General features: G+C 35.4%; 1 protein-coding gene across 10 annotated transcripts in view; it reads left to right on the forward strand.

Annotated features, from left to right (window-relative positions):
* The first annotated feature begins 10,377 nt into the window (after positions 1–10,377).
* Positions 10,378–13,740, forward strand: part of CEP170 (centrosomal protein 170kDa) — an 86,219-nt gene continuing 82,856 nt past the window's right edge. For all 10 annotated transcript variants that reach the window (XM_012731006.1, XM_012731010.1, XM_004691048.2 and 7 more), the window contains exon 1: positions 10,378–10,557. The gene's annotated coding sequence lies outside the window, so the exon portion shown is untranslated. The remainder of the gene's footprint in view (positions 10,558–13,740) is intronic.

The raw sequence follows: 13,740 nt of genomic DNA on the forward strand, positions 1-13,740 counted from the left end.
GGAGTGGGCCAGAGGCGCTCTGCGGGCGGGCGCTTGGGCCTCGCTGGCGCGACCCCAGGGGTGTGCTTCACAGGTTGCGAGTTCAGCTTTCCAAATGTTACAGGTTACACATTGTATGTTTTTCTGCCACTATTTCTTTAGAAAGTAAAACCCAGGCCTTTGTAAAACCCACAACTTTGTTGATCTTGTAAAATTTTGGAGTTTTAGAACTGAAGAATCCCTCACTCGGTAGAGATAGAGGACTTTCAGACTTGGAAAGTTAACTGACTTGTCTGCCCAAGCCAAACTACTAATGAAAGGCAGAAACAAGTAGAAGTGAGGACTGTCCTGCAGCGCTCCTGGTGTGTTAGTGACTTTTAATATGTGTGTGTAATTAATATTTCTCTTAAATTCCAGCTTAGATATAATTTGTAATTGAATTCACATGGAGTTGTATTAAATCAAATGTTCAATGTACTTTGATTTCATGGTGCTCTAAAATTACTTTGTACTTTGATGGAAATAACCATCTGTTCTCTGTCTCAACGCTGGTGTAGTGAAATTTATACTAGAAAGTTCTCATTCATTCTGAATGTTATCGCAGATAGCAAGGCACTTTTAAAAATTATGTGCTAAGTGATTCATCTCTTTCAAGTACCAGTTTATCCCTGACAAATAATTGTTGCATTTGATGGTTATCAGGTACTATTTCACCTTGCACTGAATATTCTAAATGTTTAAGCTTGTCAGTGTTTCCTACTCAACAAAATTCTGTTTCTGGAAAATGATTTTTTTAACCTACTGATTTTTTTTTTCCTTCTCCTGAACAGTGGGCTGTTAAGCAGTGTGCTATTCTAATAATATGTAACACTTGATACTGAATTGCCAACTAAAATACAACTGCAAATTATTCTGGAACTCTAAAGGGAGAGCAGTCACATGCCATGTGAAAAATGTTTAGTGGATCCAGGATATTGGCTAGAGCATTAACTGTTGGTCTGTTTCAGTAAGACACGAATTTCCCATTAAAGGGACAAATCTCAAACGACATCTATTTCATAAACCTTCATTAACAGTCAAGATTGCAAATCAGCTACTCTGGTGTAATGGATTTTATTTATTCAAATATTTCTTGAATGTGCTCAGCAATGAGCTAGCCAGTGAGGTCAATAAAAGAGAATAACAAAACATCTGTCTGGCAGTAGTTGATTAAACTTGGGTATAAAGAGTTCTGTTTAGTTGACATGATGTTCAAAAATATTTTATTTTTTGGCCAAATTGAATGTACAGCCAATATGTACTAAAGGTTAAGTCTGCTTTTATATAAATAAAGGTAGAAGAAACCAACAAAAGCAACTTAAAGAAAATGTTGTAGTATGTAAACCAGTGGTAAATCAGTAAAATTTTATTTTAGTGCAAAAATTATATATAATTGGAATTGTACAAAGCATGGAAGTGGTAAAGAATCCCAAGCAGTCATTGCTTGGTTTGAAAAAAAAAAAAAGAAGAAAGAGGCACAGCAGAGAACAAGTCATTCATTAAGTGTATCATTAATGAATAATATAGAAAAGGTTACTTTTTGGACATAGTGTTAATTGAATAAACAATACCTGCCATATGCTAAACATCTACTAGTGACAGGCAGATTAGAGACTGTGTGTGTATCATTCATGCAACAGTCTTTTGAATAGTTCATTTTCTACACATATAACTTGAGAATAGTTGAAGCACAGTAAATCATTTCCCTTTAATGTTACATTGCTAAGTAGCAGAGCACATAACTGAACGAACAGTTGGTTTTTGACTATAGTTGAAATCTCTCTACTCATCTTTTTCAGTATGCTAAAAAGACTACATTTATTCTTTTCTGATTCACAAAATTTTAAAATTAGTGGAAGAGACCTTACAAGTCATCTTTTACAATGTGCCACTTACTGTTCATGTCCCTAATACTGTATTGGCTCTTCCTTCTCTGTGAACAGCACTTCTGTGAACAAGTGGGAACAGATGGCTCGTATAACTTATGAAAAGTATTGATAGAACTGAAATTAGTCTAGGGTCTGCATTACTATAGAGCTTCTTCCCCTTGGTTGCACTTCTGTCTTTAGGGGTAACAGGTTTCACTTAATGTATTCTGTGATAGTTTTTTCTGAATTAAATGTTGCAACCCTTACAATTTCATAACCTAATTACTAGTTACAATTTCATAATCCCTTTAGGCTTCTTATCTTTGTCAGCTAGATTCAGTCAGTATTTTCGCTGTGATTATTGTTGTTCTGATCGGGTTTTTATTTTTAATTCTACAGTTACATATCTCAATGTAGTGTCGTGAAATTATCCATTTCCTTAATTCAAGTTTTTATGATGTTAAAGTATTTTAACTCTTTAGTACCAATCATATTCTTGCCATCTACAAGCAGAAAATGAGGGGGAATATGACTTTTCATGTTGTATTTAGGTAATTTAAGGATTTTTTGGAGATTCTGTATTTGTACTTTTCTAATGTTGAAATGACCTTTCTTTATGAAGTAATAGCATTATAGTAGGTGTTAAGTTTCTTTTGATATTTGTCTTGGGTTTTGTTTTGTTTTAGTGTTTTAAAACAAGCAATAAAAAATTGTCAGCCTTATGTTGTTTCTCATTTTGTTTTTTGAAAAAAATTTCTGGAAACTGTTGACAGTAGCCTACATAAACCCATATCTTTCTAAAGCTAAGAGGTCTCCCATTCTCCATATACCCAAAATGATGTGTTTGAAATAAAATATATCTTTAACTCTTAAATACTGTCTCCATTAATGTATTCCACAGTTGTTCATAACTTTTTGAATCATGATTCTGTCATTCTAGGGTATTAACTTCCCCTTTTGGCTTTTTGAACATTTATATAACGTCTTCATAATGGCCATTGACTAGATACAGCTAAGGGCAAAGCCATGCAGATTTATAAATAGAATCAATGTAACATAAATAAAATGTGCTGGAGGAAATAGAGGACACAGAGATAATAAAAAACCTGAATGTTCTTGTTTGTTTTTAATTAAGGAGAAAACCATTGTATCCTCTTAGACTGATGGAGGATGCGGATAATTGTATAATCATATAAAATCAAATTAGCATGGGCGATAAGAAAAATAAGTCAGTATATGGGTAAGAGAGTAGAGTATCGCTGTGGTGTCTTTCTTTTTAAGTAGTCGTTGGGATAGTGTCCTTTCTTTATAAACTCTGAAAAAACGACTTCATTAGCACTCTCTCTATTCTAGTTTATCAATGGCGATGTTCACAATTTCCTCCAGAAGCTACTAAGTCTAAAGCCCTGACCAGAGTTTTATTCACAAACAGGTCCTGGGCTTGTTTTCTTACGTGCTGGACATGGCTGCTACTGTGGCTGGTAACTGAATTTTGACCAGGAGACAGAGCTGATCGCTGAGAATTTGCTACCAGAAGTTACTTCAGAGTCATCATGTATTGCCCCAGAGTCACTAATTATGGGATCTTGAGCATTTAATTTAGAAGCCCAGTTTCTTCATCTAGAAAATAAAGGTAGTTATAGCCCAGCTACCTCAGAGGTTTATTAAAAAAAAAAAAAAAAGACAAATGAAATAGATTAAAAGATAATACATGGAAGGTTTAATTGCAGGTAGGAATCTCCTTCTCCCTCTCACCTCCCCACTTCATAGTGTTTGATTTGAAAAACAGTTTTGGTTGGAATGACCCTTTTTTTTTTTTTATTCTGACTGTAGAAATAGTTTGTCACTTCCTGTGCATTCCATCCAGTATGCATTTTTCACATCAACTTACAGAGTTCTTGGGGGTGGGGGAAAGGTCGTGACACTGGAAAGATGCTCGAGGTAGTAACTTCCTCTAATGTTGAGCTCATCCTTTAATCCTAAAGTAGTGTATAAAAAGAATGAAAGCAGAAAAAAGGAAGCATGCCAATTTATTCAAGGGGAATTTTCTTTACTGCTTTTGTTTGGGAAGATTTTTTTTACTGGTGAAGAGTTTGAAATATGTCATATAAAATAGAGAAAACAAATTCAGAGCTTTGATTGGGGATCTGCAAGTCTAGGCAGACAGCTAGACACTTACTTGAGGAAACAATTGAGGAAATGCATGTACATGATGTAGGAGTCAGGGGTAAGATTTTTATTTTGGTGAAAAAAGAACTTTGCCAATAAAGGACTGACTTTCTGTGGTAAGCTTTTTGAGGGAATAGTAGTATAACTTCAGTGCTAACTTGAGGACCTTACATAGTATTTGTTCTAGTTTCTCAGTAAATACTTCGCATTGAATAAATAATGCATGCCAACTGGCGACCATCTTAATTTTCATCCTACAAAATTACTCATTGTAGATTGTAGAAAATTTAGAAAATACCATGGCCAAATACATCACTTTTATAATCCCACCAGCCAGTGACACCATTGTTTTTTCCTTCCCTTTTCTGGTTTAATTTGGTAACATTGTGTCATGTGAGTTAGCCTTTTGATTATATATGCAATTTGTTGATTTGTATGAATGTGTGTGCCTTTATAAAGATAAAACTCTGTTCTTTTGATTGGATTCGAGTTTTTCTTTCCAACATGAGTTGGAAAGAAAAGTAATTGATATTTTCTCATGTACCTTGTAGACATCTATATGTCTTCTTTGGTGAAGTGTCTATACAGCCCTTCTGCCCATGTTTTGATTGGGTTATTCTTTTTGTTGAGTTGTATGAGTTCTTTTGTATATTTTTTATGCAAAATAGTGAAATACCTTCTACAATTTGGTGAGGTTTTTTTTTTATCTTGATGATTTTTCTTGTTGTGCATAACCTTTTAGTTTTGTTATCAGTTTAATTTTACTTACTCTTTGCCATTCAAGTCAAGGCTCCAAAGACATCCCAAAGCCAGTGTACTAAAGTAGATTGAGGCTTTTTTTGTTTTGTTTTCTTCTGTGTATCCCATGGCTACAGTTCTTAAATCCATCCATGTCTTTCGTCCATTTTGAGTTCATTTTTGTAGATAGTGTGAGATAGTGGTCTAGTCTCATTTTACATACGACTGTCTGGTTTTCCCAATATCCTTTATTAAAGAAACTTTCTTTTCTCCATTGGGTAATCTTGTCTCTTCTGTTGTAGATTAAACAGTCATATAGTGTGGGTTTATTTTTCGGGCTTTCAATTCTGTTCCATTGATCTGTGTATGTCTTTTCATTCTGAATCAATACTGTTTTGATTACTGCAACTTTGTAGTATAGTTGGAAGCCTGGCAGTGTGATGCTTCCATTCTTTTTTGACAGAATTGCTTTGTTGTTTTTTTTTTTTTGGTGTATTTTGTGGTCTCATGTGAATTTCAATAATGTTTATTCTGTACTTGTGAAAAATCACTTTGAAACTTTGCATTGGATAGGAATAGGAATTGCATGATACCTGTACATTAATTTGGGTAAGAATGCCATTTTAACACTTTTAATTCTTCCAATTCATGTGAAGGAAATACGTTTTCTTTGTGTAATCTCTTTCTTTCAAAGTTATCATATACTATGCCTTTTACTGGTATTTCACCTCCTTTGTTTATCCTAGGTTTTTATTTTTAGGTGATTTTAAATGGGATTTTTTTTTTCTCTTTCTCTTCTTTGCATATCTGAATGTCATTGATTTTTATGTATTGATTTTGTAACTTGCCACTTTACTGATCACTTCTAGTAAAAATTTTTAGTGGTATCTTAGTGTTTTCTATGAATATTGTCATTTCATATATAAAAAGTGAATAGCCGGTACTTCTTTCCTAATTTGGATTTTTTCCTGTACCTTTTTGTTACCTTATTGCTCCAAGTACTTTGTTGAAATAATTGTGAAAGTGGATGCCCTTGTCTTGTATATGATCTTAAAGTACAAACTTTCAGTTTTTCACCATTGACTGATATTAGGTGTAGATTTCTTGTATATGGCCAGTATGTTTAGGTATGTTCTTGTAGCCCTGTTTATAACAGTTTTTACAGTAAATGGATGCTGAATCTTGTAAAATGCTTTTTCTATCTGTTGATATAATCATGTGATAATTATCTTTCCTTTTGTTGATGTAATGAAAGCCTTTGATTTGCAGATGTTGAACCATTCTTGCTTTTCTGGAATAAATTCCACTTTGTTACAGTTTCTTTTAATGTATTGTTGGATTTGGTTTGCTAATAATTTATGGGGGGGGGGTTGCAACTATGTTCTTTGGGGATTGTAGTCTCTAATTTTTCTTTTTTTTTTTTTTTTTTTCTTGCCTGCCTATGGTATAGAATATGAACCTCATAGAATATGTTTGGCATCACACCCTCTTTATCCCCCCAAATGTCCCAGAATCCATTCCTTCTAGCTCCGCCCTTGGGTCCTGGCAGTTCTCTCCCTGGTACTGCTGGGAGTTGTAGTTTCCAATCACTGGAGGTAGGGGGTAGAGTCCACAAGATTCTGTAGAGTTCCTTTAGGATATCCTTCCCCTTAACAGGGTCACCTCCCATGGCTGGGAATCGAACTCGTCCTGAGGTGGTTTTAGCTTCTTAGTGCTGTGCTTTAACATGCTGCACCACCTGGGAGGGAGGGCCCACTCTGGAATTTTTTATGTGTCTGTTCTTTCAGAGTTTCCAGTTTGCTGGAATAAAGACAGTGATGGTATACTCTTGTGTACAATTGTACTTATCAGGTCTCTTTTTAACTTTTTCAGTTTTGAGTCTGTTTTAGTTTCCTTCCCTTATATTTTTAGTGACTTTAGCCAGGGGTTTTTGGCTTTTATTTTTTAACTTTTTTCAAGGAATCAGTTTTAATTCTATTAATATTTTAGATTGTCTTATTTCTAGCTCACTTATATCTCTAATTTTTATTATTTTCTTCTAATTTTTGGTTCATCTTTTTCTGATTTATGTTTTAGATTATTTATTTGAACCATTCTTGTTTTTTGTTGTGGGCCTAATATATACTTCTTCTTTTATTGAGTCTCAAAGATTCCGGTAGCTCGTTTTCTTTTTTCTTTCTCTCCAGCTATATTATTACTCTCTTTTGATTTTTTTTTTCATGATGCAGTAAGCATTCAGTAATATTTTTAGTTTCAAAATATTACACGTTTTTCATGCTTTTTCAGGTCTAGTTGAAGGCATTATAGTTAGAGAAGACCCCAGAGGTGATTTCAAGCTTCATTAATTCATTAACAAATGCTTTGTGACTCAACATGTGGTCTGTCCTCAAGAATGTTCTGTGTGCACTTAAGAATTTCTACTCACATTATTTGGTACAATGCCCTATAAATGTCTATAAAGTGTCCTAATTCCTTTTTTAAGGTGATTGTTCCTTGTTGAATTTTGTCTCATTGATGTGCTCATTAATAATACTGACAAGAGCAAAGCAAGGAGCCTATTATGTCACCAGATTGATCCCAGTATTCAACTATAGAGATACTTATGTCTGCTATAGCTTAACATGTAACTAATAACTAACAACCTGTTTTTAGGCAGTAAGCGACTTTTTTTTCTAACATATTCAGAAAATTAATCCCTGCTGAAAACAGGCTTTATCATTATTACACAGCTTAAAGTTTGATTTCAGTTTTCATACATTGTGCTTTGTATGTGTGATGGACATGATTTACACAAACCCCACAAATAGTTAATGTATGGGGTGAAGGAGAAAAGATACTGATTTTAAGCAGACACAGATTTTAATGGGTACATTAGGCAGTGATATACTAATTTGTTACTGACAAATGACAGAAGCAGAATTGTTATAGCATGAACTAAGAAAAGTGAGCCAAAAATGTTTGGCTGTCAGGATCTTAGCTCCTGAACTCATGTTGCTTTATTCTCCCTGCCACTGCCTTCGTGGCTTCTTTTTTCAGTTCTTTGAGACAGCTTTTTCTGCTTCAACTGATATATGGCCTGATGAGAGTTTTTCAGATAGTTAATTCTGTGAGGTAGGAGATACTTTACTGCCTTTAAAATTCTAGATTTCTGATACAGGCTCTTGCCTAATTTATGTGATTTCTTTCTTTCCTTTTGATGGATTAGCTGATTTTTAGTGCCTGATAAATTGATTGACTCTTTATAGTCTGTGGATTTTTCAGGGAGAGAATTTTAGAGCCAGTCACCAAGTAGGAGAATAAGAGTTATTGGAAATAGTCTGCATTTTGCAAGAATGCTCAGTGTTTATTTTTCAAAAGGACAGTTTCAAAGGTTATTCACACTTTTTGGTAAAACCTAAGTGTGTGGGAAATATCACTTGCATTGTTTTAAGGTACAGTTTAGAAAAATGTGACGGAGATGGTCTTTGTTCAGAAATCTCATAACCCAGTGTTCCAGTCCAGATGGTTGGTTAGATTTGTAACCATGGGTAAGTCATTTAACTTGAATTGCTTGAAAGCAAAAAGGTTTTGCCTAATTTTGTTTTAGGAACTAAGTAAAAGAATGGTGGTTTAAGCAACAGCATGTGAAGGAAATACTTGATAAATGTTTGATTGCAAACCTTAATTGATTTGTTGATATAATACAAAAGGCATACATATCTACAAGACAATGCAAGGCAACCACTACATTTTGCAGAAATTAGCAGTGAAAATTTGGCAAGAAATTGATGCTTCTATAATTTATGGGAAAAAGTATAGCTTGTTTTCAATACTTTTTTTTATAAACAGGTGATCTTTTGGTAAATCATTGTCACCCCCAATAAGTCTGATTAGTCTTTGAAAATATATTATAAACCAGATATATAATAATAGGTAGCTTGATATTTGGATGTCATTGCTTTTTTTTTTAATGGAAAATTTTTTTGCACTTTACAGGTTAATTATATTATTCTCAGTTTTTTAAAAATGAATTTTAATTGATTATGTATATTATTATATAATGTGCATATAAATGATAGAAGTAAAATTTGGTGTGTTTATTCCACAACGACCATTGAGTAGAGAAGCGGAAATTTTCCCAGTACAGAGTTTATTCACATGAGCATGAAATAAGCATCTTGGTAGTTATCCAAAAAAAGCACAGCTGTGGATTTATTTTTTTTTTTTTATTAACTGTACAGTTTCAAGTGGAAGTGAGGAATTAAGAAATGTTTTCCCAAGAGCTCATTTCATTATCTGTTCCAGGTCAAGTTAATTATGTAGCAGAGCTGATTTTTTTAAAAAAAACCTAATCTAATGTATGTCATTTCTCAGACATGTTTCCCTGGACCACCCAGCCTGAACAGTACCACCCTGAAACTCACATGGTGTGTTTCCTTTGTTTTTTACATGTTGCTTCCTAGCTTTCCATTATTACTGAAGTTATTTTATTCACTCACTTCCAGTTGTTTGTTCTGTGTGATCAGGAATATTTTCAGTCTTGATCACTAATCTCCCTGTTACCTATGTTGTTGCTTAGTACTATATAAAATGCCCATGTCCACTTTTCAGGATTTGCATAACTTTTCAGTGAAGTTGTGTGTGTGTGTGTGTGTGTGTGTGTGTAGTTTATGGTAGATAGTAAATGATCGGTAAATCCTCTTATAGATAAAAGATCATAAAAAATATATCTATTTGCTATATGTATGATTGATCAGCCATATATGCATCTTACCTGAAGTTATTCGCAGGAATGCAACCCAAATTATTTTTTTCATGTTCAGGAAAATGTGTTGTCAAAAGGTCTCAGAGACTTTGTTTAGTGTTGAAGATGTATTCTATTAGGGATTTAATTAGTAAGGGGGAAATGTGAATTCTGTATCCAGAATGTATACACTTGTTGCATTTATTCATAGTTACCAAAACTTGGAAGCTATAAACTGTGGTATATCTAGGTAATTAAGTATATTATTCAGCACTAAAATAAAATGACCAATCCGGGTATGAAAACATATAGAGGAATAAGAAATGTATATTACTAAATGGAAAGTGTCAATCTGAAAATGCTGCATATTATTCCAATTATATGACATTCTAGACAAGCAAAGTTATGTTAACAGTGAAAAGATCAGGAATTGTTGGGGGGAGGAATGAATAGGCAGAGCACAGAGAATGATAAGTGTGATGCAAATACTCTGTGATACTATAATGGTGAATACCCACCATCACACAATTGTCTGCACCCGTATAATGTGCGGGCCAGTTGAGAAGTTAACTGTAGATTTTGTGTGATTGCTCTATCGGTGTAGCTTCAGTAATTATGAAACAATGCTTTATTCTGATGCAGCTATGTGTGTGTGGTGGGGGGGGGAGATGCTGAAGTATTAGATCTGTATTTCATCTGCTCCTCACATATTTGTGAGCAATAAGTTCCTCTACAATAAAAATAAACTTTAGAGAAACCTTTTATGACGACATGGTACAAGTCATAAAAACCAGTATATTGGTTGATGAAGTTGTTTAGTTTATTTTAATACATAAACTTTACTCCTGGCTCAAGTGACAATTTCAGGAGGTGAAGCTTTTCACTTTTCCTTCATTTATTTCCTTAATTAAATCAAATCTTCTTTCTCCTACTATTTATTCATTCAGGAAACAACTAGGGACTGAGCCAAGACCATGGAAATCATTGTCATCCTTTCATACTTCCTGGTACTAAAAAAAGCATGGTCACATGTACACATGAGTAGGTACTATTTTCTTAAAATGAAAATTGCACAGGTTAGAGGAAAGCATTTTCAGCTGTATAGTTTCATAGTCTTAACGTGAGGTAATTTCTTTCTGTGCAATAGTAGGAATTGTAGTGTAGGAAGAGGTTAATTCTTGTAAAGCCATCTGGCGATGAATCAGCCAACTAATTGCCAGAGCCTAAGGATAGACTGCCCTTAACATGTGTTTTAGCTCCAATAATTGCATACACTGGTGATCATTTATATACCAGTTTTTTTCCCCTAAAAGCTAACAATTTAAGCAAACTAGTTTCTTTGCCTTGGGTTTTGTGATACCTTAAGTCCAAGTTCTGTTGTGACATTGCTATATGTCTACTGCCCCATTGCTGCCTGTCTCACAGCTCTAGCATTGCATGATGTAGGGTCATCCCGACTCTTTGCCATCAAGGGTCAGTGTGAATTATAAGTGACTAGAAGCAAGGTTTTCCAATATAAACATGAGCAGTAAAATACACATAATGTTGAAACTTAGAAGGATCCTCAAGCTGTGTGCACCATTTAGCATCTGTAGAATTTTAAATGTCTTTTTAATTTAAAGGTTACATATTAGGCCCACCCTGGTGGCGCACCGGGTTAGGACGCAGCACTGCAAGTTAGCTGCAACCACTTCTGTGAGAGTTCTATCCCTGGCCCGGAGGTGATGGACTTGGCCCGGCAGACCTCTCCTGACCTGCCCGCCGCTCCTCTCAGCAGTGTACTTCGTCGATCTGCTTGTTCTGCTCCTCACCCTGTTTCTGGTGAAGCCTCTCAATGCTTCTGCACCTCTGGCTTGTACCCCAGTTCTGTATGCATAAATAAAGAAATCTTAAAAAAATAAAGGTTTTAAATTTTTAGTTCACTGAGTCCTAAAATGAGTTCTGATCTAACATGGGAGTCTGTTTTAAAAGCTAATTAATTGTGTCTACCAAGGGCATGGAAATTAGGCTGTTGTGTTGGGCCAGTGTTTACTTCCCACCTGACCTCTAAATGTCAGAACTTCAGATTTTTTCAAGAGCGTCTAAAGAGAAACCTCTAAGTGATAGTGAGATAAAGAATATGAGATAGGCAGCTGAACAGAGGGAATAATTAGGGCTTACAAGATTTAATGCTAGCAAAAGTTAGTTTCCCACCTCCTTTCACTGGTGATTTCCAGATTATTCTCATCTCTAGATTTGTAGCAGCTTCAGAACCATTCATTAATGCATTAAAAATATCTAGTCAAGGGCCCTCCCTGGTGGCGCAGCGGGTTAAAGCACAGCACTGAGAAGCTGAAGCCACTTCCGCGTGAGTTCGATCCCCGCCTGCCCCGGAGGTGACCCACATGGCGCGGCAGACCCCTCCTGACCCGCCCGCTGCTCCCCTCAGCAGTGGACTTCACTGATCTGCCTGTTCTGCTCCCCACTCTGTCTCTGGTGAAGCCTCTCGCCGCCCCTGAGCCTCTCTGGCCTGTACCCCAGTTCTGTATGAACAAATAAATAAATCTTTAAAAAAATATATATATCTATCTTGTCAAGCACTCACTGGAGGTGAATGCAGAGGTGTTTCAGCTCTGCCCTGACCTGGAATGGTTCCCTCGTGTCCTTACCAGTCTGGAGTCAGGACAGGCCCCTGTTCGGTCATGCATTACTCTAGAGTCTCAGTCACTGACTCTCCTGGTCACACAGAAAGGCTGCATCCTCCGCGGTGGGGCAAGCCTGAGAAGAAAGACAAGATCTGTTAGTTTTATACTTTGTCACCTTCTGGGACTTACTACTTTCTGAACTTGATCAGCAGGAAAGGTAGACACTAACACTATTTTGTCTAGTCTGCATATCTAAGATGGGAGGTTTTTAAGATTAAATATTACAGTGAGGATAAGATTGCTGGTGTGGAAAATGAAAAAATTTTGAGCTGTGTTTTAGATTTCATGGGATTTTTACTATTTATAATTAAAACCTGACACACATACATATACTTAAGAACTTGATTGATGATTTTTCAGAATTATTTGTACAGCATAATCAGGACTCTAGGTATGTTGAATTTGTTAAATTTAAAGCTATGTCATACGTGCATAGGTTGGCTGCATTTCACGATCAGCGGGGAAACAATGCCGTATGGTCTAGTCCACGAAGCTTTATAAGTTTTTGGCTAATCTTTTTGTCTCTTAAGATCTCCACTAGATAAAATTATTCTGTTATGTCCACTAGTATATAATAGTACCCTGGGTATGTCATATTACTGTCTTTGAATTCCAAGAATTCCAGAGTTATTTAATTTTTAATTTGGAAAATACTACTTTCATGATAGTGTCTCACCTGTAGAATTCTGTTCCCCACAAACTAAAGCTCGCCAAAGCCATTAGCATAACAGAATTTCCACACCTGAAGTGAAAATCCGCATGGCTCATCCATAGCACCTCACACTCAGGCTGTGTTGGTACTTGTGGATCTAGCTGCAGGATACTCCCTTAGGCGGGATTCAACGCCGCGAAGGAAGGTGTGGGGTTGTTATGAGGAAAACTGACTACTGCTAAGAAGAATACAGGAAAAACATAAAGAATGGGATGTACGTACAGTGTCTCAGAAAGGTAGAACTAGTAATTTAGGACAGGTAACATCCGTATTCCTTAATATATTCCTAAATTATAAGGATAATGATATTTTCAGGTTAGTTTAGTAACTGTGGTAATAGTACAAATGAGTCACTAATAGTTAAATATAATGGTCAGTATTTTGAGTTGCCTTGGGTAGGTAAATATAAAATATATTTTTAAAATGGTTTCATCCAAGGTGCTATAACTAAAAAAATGGTATTGATACATTTTAATGCAGGGGTGGCAAAGTTTTTCCATAAAGGGACAGAATATAAATATTTTAGGCTTTAGAAGCCATCTGGTCTCCGTCCCAGCTGCTCTAGCTGGCTCTCATAGTGCGTTCAATGTATTCCAGTAAGACTTTTCACAAAATTAGGTAAAAGGCCAAAGTTGCCAGTCCTTCCTTTAAGGGAAAAACTCTCAGAGGTTAATCGAATGCTTGAATTTCTAGACTAGTGTGCTTCACTATAAAAACAAATACCAAACTGAACAAAATAAGTTTTTATGTCGCCAACTTAAAAACACAGAAATGAAGGCAGAGAGGGCTGAGTGGCCTGTTTTATCCTTTTTTTTTTTTTTAAAGCAT

The sequence above is a fragment of the Condylura cristata genome, unplaced genomic scaffold, assembly GCF_000260355.1.
Source record: "Condylura cristata isolate star-nosed mole 26May11 unplaced genomic scaffold, ConCri1.0 scaffold00029, whole genome shotgun sequence".
NCBI lineage: Eukaryota > Metazoa > Chordata > Mammalia > Eulipotyphla > Talpidae > Condylura > Condylura cristata.